General features: G+C 33.6%; 1 protein-coding gene across 9 annotated transcripts in view; it reads left to right on the top strand.

Moving 5' to 3' along the window:
• Positions 1-10,000, top strand: part of LOC124949209 (latrophilin Cirl-like) — a 663,827-nt gene that overhangs the window by 92,595 nt on the left and 561,232 nt on the right. For 2 of the 9 annotated variants that reach the window (XM_047493927.1, XM_047493922.1), the window contains exon 5: positions 1-48. This exon is cut by the window's left edge and continues 247 nt beyond it. The exons of 6 other annotated variants lie outside the window; for them this stretch is intronic. The gene's annotated coding sequence lies outside the window, so the exon portion shown is untranslated. Of the gene's footprint in view, positions 49-9,165; positions 9,453-10,000 lie in introns of those variants that run through there. One more of the 9 variants, XM_047493921.1, reaches the window with a different exon arrangement.

Here is a 10,000-nt window from a genome sequence, read left to right as displayed (position 1 = left end):
TACGCTTGTTATTTGATCGTTGACCTATCGAATAAGCTAAAATTCTAAGTAAGTAAATCTTGACATTCGTTTTAATTTCTTTTTTCTTTTTTTTTCTTTTTTTTTTTTTTTTTTTTTTTTTTTTTTTTTTGTTTTAATTTTTACCTCTTTTCGATTCGTTTTATTTTTCGCACTCGGTGTAATTTCGGTAGGTAGATAAGATGATTAATAAGAAAAATAAGTTATCGTTAATGAGTTCTCCCGATAATGGATCAGATCAGTTGGTAAGAACAATGGACCACGCCCAACTGATTTGTATCTGTCGGATTTTACACGAGCGAGATACGAATTGCCTTATTGAAGTTATAGGAAGCGAGTTTGGAAGAATGTAAAGACATAGAGCTCTTATAAGCGCGTGCATCTTTCAAGGTAGCTTAGCATGGCTGAATAACTCCGGACACTTTATGCGGCCATTACCACAGGTGAACGCCATGAACGATACCTTAGGTTTTCCTGATTTAGAAGTGCTCTTAGGTTCTACATACTCTCATCCTATTTCCTAACGTTATCTTTTCTCCTGAAAGATATTCTCTTATGTCGTGTTAAATGTTTCCTTCTTTTTCATTTTCATACCTTAACTATTATACGTACTTTTGTATAAAAATATCGTAAAAATTTCTCTTTTCAATAAGAACATGGTTTATTTCGCTACTTCACCGATAATTGACTCGAATAAATAAAATTTTATGGATTCTAAAGAGTTTTTGCAAAAAGATTCGTAATATATATATATATATATATATATATATATATCGTAACCTGTCCTCGCGAAATCGAACTCTCTCACGGACTTGACGATGCTCTCTTCTCTTTTATCTTTCTCGCTTCTAGTTCATTGCAAAAGATATATCCTAGTAGGAAAAATAATTTATTCCTTTCATCTGTCCATCTACCTACTCGAAAGAGAATCTCTAATTGACTGCACTCAAACTCTCGAGCGAGATACCGATCTAGCCATTGCTATCGTATAAACCTCGGTACTTTGCCCCGAGGAGGGCAAGAAGAGTAAGAGAAAAGGAAAGAGGGAAAGAGAAGAAATGAGAGGGAAGCAAACAGAGAGAAGTGAATCGTAGATTTACGGAAAGACCGACGGGGGCAACCGACGTCGGCATCGAGATATCGACCGCGAAAGATCACCTTCGAGGTTAGCTTCTCTTTCACGTACTTTATCCATTTTCTTTCTCTTCGAGAAGAAAATCTACTCGGCTTTTTCGTAAATTTGACTCACATCACTGTAACGTCGTTTTTCGTTCTCGTCTTTTTACTGAGTAACATTTTATATAATGTATATATATATATATATATATATATATATATATATATATATATATATATATATATATATATACACGTAAAATGATTTTATTGACATTACGTTTATTCCCGTATATTATAATTCAAATAAATTAATTATAATCCAGAAAAACATTTGTCGTATTATTGACTGGATATGATATAAATTAAAGTTTTCTGTTATTCGTTAATACTTTTTTTTATATTGTTAAAATCGAAAATTTTAGATTTTTTTTTTTTTTTTTTTTTTTTTTTTTTGAAAATAACAAAAATATCAGGCTTAAACGATGAACGTCGTATAAGCTCGCTCGGGTAACAATTTTTCAAGGCGACATTGAATAGCATTGCTCATCATAAAGCTAGGATAAAGCTTTAGCGCTCGTTTATATTGCGAGCAAATACTGGCCGCGATAGCTGTATTTTATTTTTGTAAGCGTACACGGTTGTGTTTCGGGAAAACGGATTTGTTTTGGAGGAATGCTATCTTTTCTTTCACGTACGATTGTACCACGCAGAGTACCGTCGTGTTGGCCAGCAGCTGGTGATCGAAGGCACCGCTTAAACGGAGCATAGAACTTTAGCAATCGCGAAGTGTGCTCGTTTGTTAAATTAATACGTTTCGCTGGATGAAACTATGCCCGACAGATTTGTTGAAAAATGAGATAGGGTAGGGAGGAGAAAAAGAAGGGAGAAAAATCTACGGTGGAGTAACTGTTTCGAGCTTTCCAGCACAGTACTCGTACGAAAGTAATGCGATGTGGTTGAAAGAAATCCGTTCTTTTCTCCGGTGTATTTATCGTATCCGCGTTAACTTTTTTTTTTTCTTTTTTTTTTTTTTTCTTACTTTTCTGACGGTGATACATTCTTCATACGATAATCGAGATTCTTAATACGTAATATTAAACGAAATCGTATAGGAGGAAAGATCTATAAAAAGTGAGCACGAGGAGTAGTTTATCTTTGCGAAATGTAAATTCACGTATATTAGCAAATCTGTTGAATCAAATTGTTTCTATTAATATTTTCTAATATTGTGTAATTATTTGAAAAATCTCTTTATATAATGCTTATCGTTGATAACTTCTTTTCCTTTTTTTTCTTTTCTTTTCTTTTCTTTTCTTTTCTTTTCTTTTTTTTTTCTTTTCTTCGATTATGAATCAGACTTTTAAATTCATATTGAAAAAATTTACAATAAGAAGATTTGCGATTTGTATAGTACGAACGAGCTTTATTGCATTTTATTACTACACTCGAACGAATATCCGAGGAATATAAACTTTTCTCGAACCAAATCCAAAGGTAAAAGTAGAAAGGAAACAAAAGATGTAAAAAATGGAACGGAAGAAAGCAAGAGATAGAACGAGACAGAAAAATAGAGGGCAGAATCGTCATAACTTGCAGTATTTTTATTCGCGCCCAATGTACCTGTATTCAATATAAGAGAACATATTGGATTCCCGGTACGATGATGTCGTCCAATACGTGTGCTTTATTGAATGTAAGTGCATTGAGCGTAAATAATCTTCTATGTTCATTTTATTACGCGATTCGAGTATACCGCACTTTCATTCGCTCACATAATTCTGAATCTATTTTTCGAAAGATCAAATAGTCTTCGAGTTTAAATGCCATTGAAGTCTATGGAAAAATAATTAAATTAATTAAAATTTACAAAAACTATTTCTCTCTTCTTCTTTCTATGTACAATATTATTTATTTTTCATTAATCTAAAATTTGATTCTCGATTATTAGAATTCATACTAATTCATACTGTGAATAATATTGTATTTTTTTTTTTTTCTTCTTCTCATATACTCGTTCAATTTATTTAAGAGGGAATAAGATCAACGATAAGATGACGTATCAAGAAATTAATATTAATTCGAGCATGTGACTTTGTGCGATATTCTTTATATTTCTCGTTTCTATTATTTCTCTTTCTCATTTGTACGCCGAAGTAGCCGTACGTAGAATTTTCTTTGCGGACGTTGATAATTACGCGTTTGCGTTTGTGTCCGAAGTACGCGGAGTGGAGTTAGCCTGGTTGCTTCGTAATACCGGACTCAAGTCATTATTCACTCTACGTTATTATTCGTCCGTGTCTGAGTCGCATTTTTTCGTACAATTCACTCGTAGCTTGCATGCTGATTCTCGTGGCTATTGTTCGAATAAATGTGAGGATCCTTGCAGCAGCCAAATTTATAGTGCACGCGAACTTTTCAGTTCTGATGCTTGGAGGCACGCTATTCAAAGAGGAGGGACCGTTTTGAATTAAATTTCATCGTATAGAAATGCTCGATTTTTCTAAAAATAATGGACCGGATTTTCATATGGCTTATTCTCTTGATTGATTAGGAACATCTCAGCAACCTTGCATATGGATGAATAAAAATCCATAGGAAATCGAGTTAAAGAGATTTGATCCAATATCTATATATTACGTGCTCGTAGTCATCGATATTGTTCGGTAATCCGATTTGAATGAATATATACGTATATATACGTACGTATACGAGAAAATGTATACAAAAATAAAATATTTCTACCGTTTCGTAATTAATTATTATTCTTATGAATATATCGTATTAATGAGCGTAGTGACATAAAAACCACGTTAATACGTTTAATTACATTGTAACTATTCTATTTCAACATATTTATGCTGAGAATGTGGTGGAAAGGAATTACAGAATAGCAAGGTAAGAAGGGAGCTTGTATTTACTAAAGTACGTAAATGTGTATATATATATATATATATATATATATATATATATATATATATATATATATATGTATCTACGTATATGAATTTTAAACGAGCTTTATACGTAAACGCGAGAGCATACAGTAACGAGATGAGAACGTTATCTATTAAACTTCTAGGAAAGCTTTAGAACGTTAAGAAAAGTAAGGAAAGAGAGAAGCAGAATAAATATTTGTTGATGCTAGGATAGTGCCTTGTAATTTCAGGTTTATTGTCATTACATTGTTTAAAAAGTATAGAAATGTATGACGATAATAATATAGAAAAAGAAAAAAAAAAAAGTAACGACAATAAGTCCTATATATACGTATATTTATAAGTATATAAATAAAAACGAAACAAAGATAAATAAATAAATAAAATAAAGGAAAAGAAAAAAAAAAAAAATAGAAAGAAAGAAAAAGAGAAAGAGGATGATCATGGATACTTACAAACTGAAAACTATTCGCCGTTCGCCAAATCCGGTAACGTCTTTCGCGCACGTGCAAATAAAATCTTGGAAGAAAGGAAAAATAGAGTCATATTTTTCGTGGCAGCTGGCGCCCTTTCGCTCGATTCTCTAGCATCAAAAAAAAAAAAAAAAAAAAAAAAAAAAAAAAAAAAAAGAGAGAGAGAAAAAACGAGAAAGAGTGAGATTCTAATAAGAACCGCATAAAGCTTAGGAATTAATGTCCCTCGAACTATCTTTCTTTTCTTTTTTCCTTTCCTTTTACTTTAAGCATCTAAGACCTTCGGAAGTTCTTTCGATTTTCATTTTTCTTTTCTTTTTTTTTTTTTTTTTTTTTTTTTTTCTTTTCTTTCCTTTTCTTTTTTCATACGAAACTCCTAGACCGACGTAATCGGAGTCCATTGATTTGTGGGATGAAAGAATTACGGTCCAACGAGCTCTTTTTGTCGTATTAAATCTATCCCTTTTGTCCCCATCGAGACTCTTCCTTCCTTCCTTCCTTCCTTCCTTCCTTCCTTCCTTCTTTCCTTTCTTCCTTCCTTCCTTCCTTCCTTTCTTCCTTTTTTCTTCTCATCGTTTTTTACGAAGAGTCGTTCCTTTTTCGTGCCTCTTAGTGGTACGATGAAACGTAACAAAAGGAAATTGATAAAGATTTTTGAGCCTCGTATTCCTTAGTTTTCAACGTCTTTTAAAACATTTCTTTCGTTTCATTCTATGTATTTAAAAGGAACGACGAAGGATAAATGCGATCCCGTCGACTCGACGGGATAGTTTACATCGATCAAAATCCCTTCCCCTTTCTAGAATGGTCCGATTTAACGAGGGAGCGTAATAAACTGCAGAAGCCGAGCTACTAGTACGCCGTAACGACATCCGGGCATTCCGCAAAACGCTGCCAGCGATAGTATCTTGCGATCCTAAAGCTTTCCATCATAACCGCAAGAAAGTACGGGGGATGAACATTTCCCGGCATAAGCTTCGATGCAAAATTGGAATGTAGTTTAGTTCGATCCATTAATGAACGACTCGATTCCTGAGATTAATCGTAAAAGTAGTCGCGTTTGTTGCCAATCGATTGTTGACAACGAATCGTACGTTCTCAACTTCCTTCTAATGAAACTTTTTAAAGAACTATTGTATTTCATATGACATCATGTACGTATAATAAGAAATTATCTAGATCACAAGAGATCATAGAAAGTATTATGCATTGGAAATTTAATTATTCGAATTAAGTGTCAAAGTCAATTTCAAATAATTTTTTTTTTTTTTTTAAATAATTTCTTCGCGAATTTCATTGAGCATGAACATCTTTAAAACAAGAACAATATAAGAATACTTAAGAGATTCAATGTTCTTTTATTAATCAAAGTTCAATTGTACTTTTTCTTCGATTCGAAACAATGAGAAAAAAAATTTCGTTTCATGTTGAATTATTTTTAATCAAGTTTAATTATTTCTCGCTTAATTAATTTATACCATTATTCTCGATTATTTAATTCCTTAGAAGGTGCTAATACGGTATTGAACATATTCGTTTTTCACGTAATTCATTATGCTTTAGCGATAGGTGCTGGTGCTTTGATAGCTTCGACGACATCTAGTCATGCGCAGAAGGTAGAGTTAGTCAAACGCATTCCCTTTCTCGTCGCATACAAAGCAACACGATATGTGAGACGATGAAGTTACCAAACTGTCGACTACGTAGGGGTTACGTTAAGTGCCTCTTCAATATGCATTGATTTATTCCTCTTGTTTATGTTTACCTACGATATTTTCATATCGATAATAATTTTTTCATATTTTAATAATTTTCGTAAACGGAGCTTTAGAAAGGCTATAAATATATTTTTGATCGTTCGAGCGATTTCATATGATCTTATTCATAAACCATTTGATAAAAAGATCATGATCGTTCTTGTTAATACTTTCGACGGTATATCATTCATTTATATATTCATTAAAATGATTCTTTTTTATATAAAAATATGTATGAAAAGAGAGAACGTATAGATTTTTGAAAGCGAATAATAAATTCGCTGTTTATACATTTTTTTTTCTTTTCTTTTTTTTCTTTTTTTTTTTTTTCACAAGTCATCCGATACGTTTTTCGAGAAAACGTGCTCTCCTTTCCTCGCTCTCGGGTCAGTGGATCGACGAGAAACGCGTCGATAAAATGTACTCACCCTCGCTTCCAGTTAAATAATTTCGTTACGATCATTCAGCGTGGATTTAACGAGCCGTACGAGCGTTTACCTTCCTCAATTTCGTTACCCTTTTCGCGTAGCACATGCGATTGCTCACTATCTTTTTTATATATTTTTCTTTTTTTTTTTTTTTATATCTTGTTTTTTTTTATTTTTTTTTATTTTTTTTATTTTTTTTTTTTTTTTATACTGCTTACTCAGCCCTCCAACTTGCTCGCATACGTACACGTGTATGTTCTTTTTTCTTTTTTCTTTTTTTTTTTTTCTTTTTTTTTTTTGTGTTAATCAAGCACGGTCATATAAAATCGAATTTTCACGATGACCGATCTCTTTTTTCTTTTTTTTTTTTTTTACGCGAATGCCGCGAGCTCGATGGCATTTATTGTTAATTCGCTTAATTGGCTATCGTCATTTGAACCCTCTGTGCAAATTTATGAATCCGGCTAATAAATTTGTTTCGATAATTTACGAGTACGCTGCTGGTACATATCTGTTCATTTCGTTATATAATCGCGAATATTTTTCGCTCGAAGAACGAATATCGAACGGAGAGAAAATGCATTATCGATAAGCGATGATAAATTTTTTATTTCATTTCTTTTTTTTTTTTTTTCTTCCTTCATTGAATTTTCTTCGTGTTTGGAAACTTTCGAAAGCAACGCTTATACCTCAATGAAATTGCTTAGAACGATATTAAATATTTGGATCTTTAACCATCAATGGAAGATGTAATATCTCTCTTTAAAGATATTTCGATCTTTTCGTTGGCACTTTACTACTTCGCTTTCTGGCATGGTCGCTTCGAAAGTTCCCGCCACTAGCCACGAAAATGGAGTTTCCAAGTTCGCTTTTCGAAGGAACAAGAAGCACGTACTAGGACGCCCTTCGTCCTTTTGACCCGATTAAACACCGTTTTCTCTCGAGGAACGTGGTGTGGTTCAAGGATGCCAGACTCGACTTTACCACCACAATCTCCTTGAGATTCTTATTCTCGAATTCTCGATGCCACGGATCACTAAATATTGTAGCTTTATTGCCTGGATTATGCAGCCTATAAAATTCGCGGTGGGTGGTGATGCCATCTGATTTTTATTGTTATTTTTTTCTTTTTTTTTTTTTTTTTTTTTTTTTTTTTATGAATGACCGCCATATGTATACTCTTTCGTAGCTAGCCCGTTTTCTTTAATTACTATATATTTTCTTATCGCAAAATATGCAACAAAGAACGATCGTAAACATTGAAGTTATATAGAATAAGCGACAAAGAAAAGAAAAAATGTTTTTCGAAATTAAATAAATAATTTTTAGGTTAAAGTATTTCATATGAGTTTAAAGTTTGTACAAAGAAATCATATTTTTCACGTCCTTTTTGATTTATCCATTTATTGTTTATTAATTTGTCATCAACTTATCGAGAAAAATATTTTCGTGCCCAATATTGATCTTCTTCTATTTCTATACACAAAACATCGAACGCATCATATTATTTATGACCAACTATTTATCATTCGAAACATCCCTGCGGAATTTGAGCGTCATCGTTGAAATGAACGGCACCCTATGCAAGAATACATATGTGTATATATATATATATATATATATATATATATATATATATATATGATTGATCGAAATGTTTTACATTTAGTTTATCACTGTATTTATTGTTCGTTAATTATTTTAACGTTCTCAAATGACTATTATAATAACGTTTTACGTGGATACGCTCGTGGAAGCAAAACGATTTGTATATGCACGGCAATTAAACGATTTAAATGTTGGCATATATACATGCTTTCTCGTTTTCTCTCTCTCTCTCTCTTTCTCTCTTTCTCTCTTCACTTGCTCCCTTGCTTGTTCGTAACAAACGTTCTAGCGAATTATTATTTATCGTGCATTTCGTGCAATAGCAGTAGCGTTATAAATCTGAATTCGATCCGCTCTTAAGCCGTCAAATGGTTTTGACGAATAGTCGACTCCCGTTATAGTAGGCACATATACCAATATGACCTTTAAAAACGAAGAAACGTTGTTTCTCTCTCTTTGTCTTCTTTCTTTTTTAAATACCTATCCCCTTCCTAGGATAGATTGATTGACGCACGAGCCGATCGATCGCATTCGGATAGCGCGAAAACGCTCCGAAGTAAAAACTTTATCGGCCACGCTACGGAAATCTGCTAACGGCCGAGCCGATTCCGCCGCAGTCGTATATATCGTTGCCAACGAATCGCGAGACTTTCGTTCGGAAAATCGTATAGCTCCTGCTATTATCGCGATCCTCGTAAATTTTTCCTGTCGATGGAAAAGCGCCGTGGCACACACCACCACCACCAGCACCACCACCACCACCACCACCACTAGCACCACCAGCAGCACCACCAGCACCACCACTAGCACCACCATCACCATCACCATCACCACCACTAGAGGAGCAGCAGCAGCAGCAGTAGCAGCAGCATGTATCGTCGTACAACGACGAGTGGACGAATAAATCAATAATGAACGAATGAAACCACAGTAGCTGGTTCATTAATTCGATTACGGGATCGTGGCTCGCTGTAAAGTATGCAACCGAGGTGTAAAATAACTACTCGATGACGTCGAAGGAGTCGAAGGATACAGTGTGTGTTATCCATCAACACAAATCCTGTAACGTGTAACGGCTTAAAGATTGGCTATGCGACAGTTGCAGCTTCTGCGGTAAATAGATTACGTTCGAGCTAGTAAAACGATGTATTAACGTCGACGTTTGGCCGTAAATCCTCGAGGATATCTCGCCTTAACCTTAACGGCCATTCGCGCTAACCTACACATCGTCTCAACTCCCTTCGTCCTTCTCGTCCTTTGCCTTTAACACCTCTTCTTCCTTTTACAACTCTCGACGTTATTTTATTTGTCCAACGGAAACGTTTTACCGACGAACGTTTACAATACTTTTACATTATTTTTCTTTTTTATCCTTCTTCCTTTATTTCTTTTCTTCTTCCCTTCATTCTTTGTATTTTTGAAAGTAGACAACTTACTTGATCGACTAAATCATATACGATTCTGTTCGATCATTAAAATTAATATCATTGTTTCGCTATGATCAGTTTCTTTAATTAGAAATTCGTTTGAACGTTATACTATTCGTATTAATTATCCTTCCAAAATTTCGTTATATTTTATTGCTAAATTTTATTTTATCCATTTTCGTTTAACTTTCGCATTAATTCCTACGTTAAAGTTGTAGTTAAAAATGGATCTTA

The sequence above is a fragment of the Vespa velutina genome, chromosome 5 (assembly GCF_912470025.1).
Source record: "Vespa velutina chromosome 5, iVesVel2.1, whole genome shotgun sequence".
In the NCBI taxonomy this organism is placed as follows: domain Eukaryota; kingdom Metazoa; phylum Arthropoda; class Insecta; order Hymenoptera; family Vespidae; genus Vespa; species Vespa velutina.
This window is presented reverse-complemented; position numbering and strand designations above follow the sequence as displayed.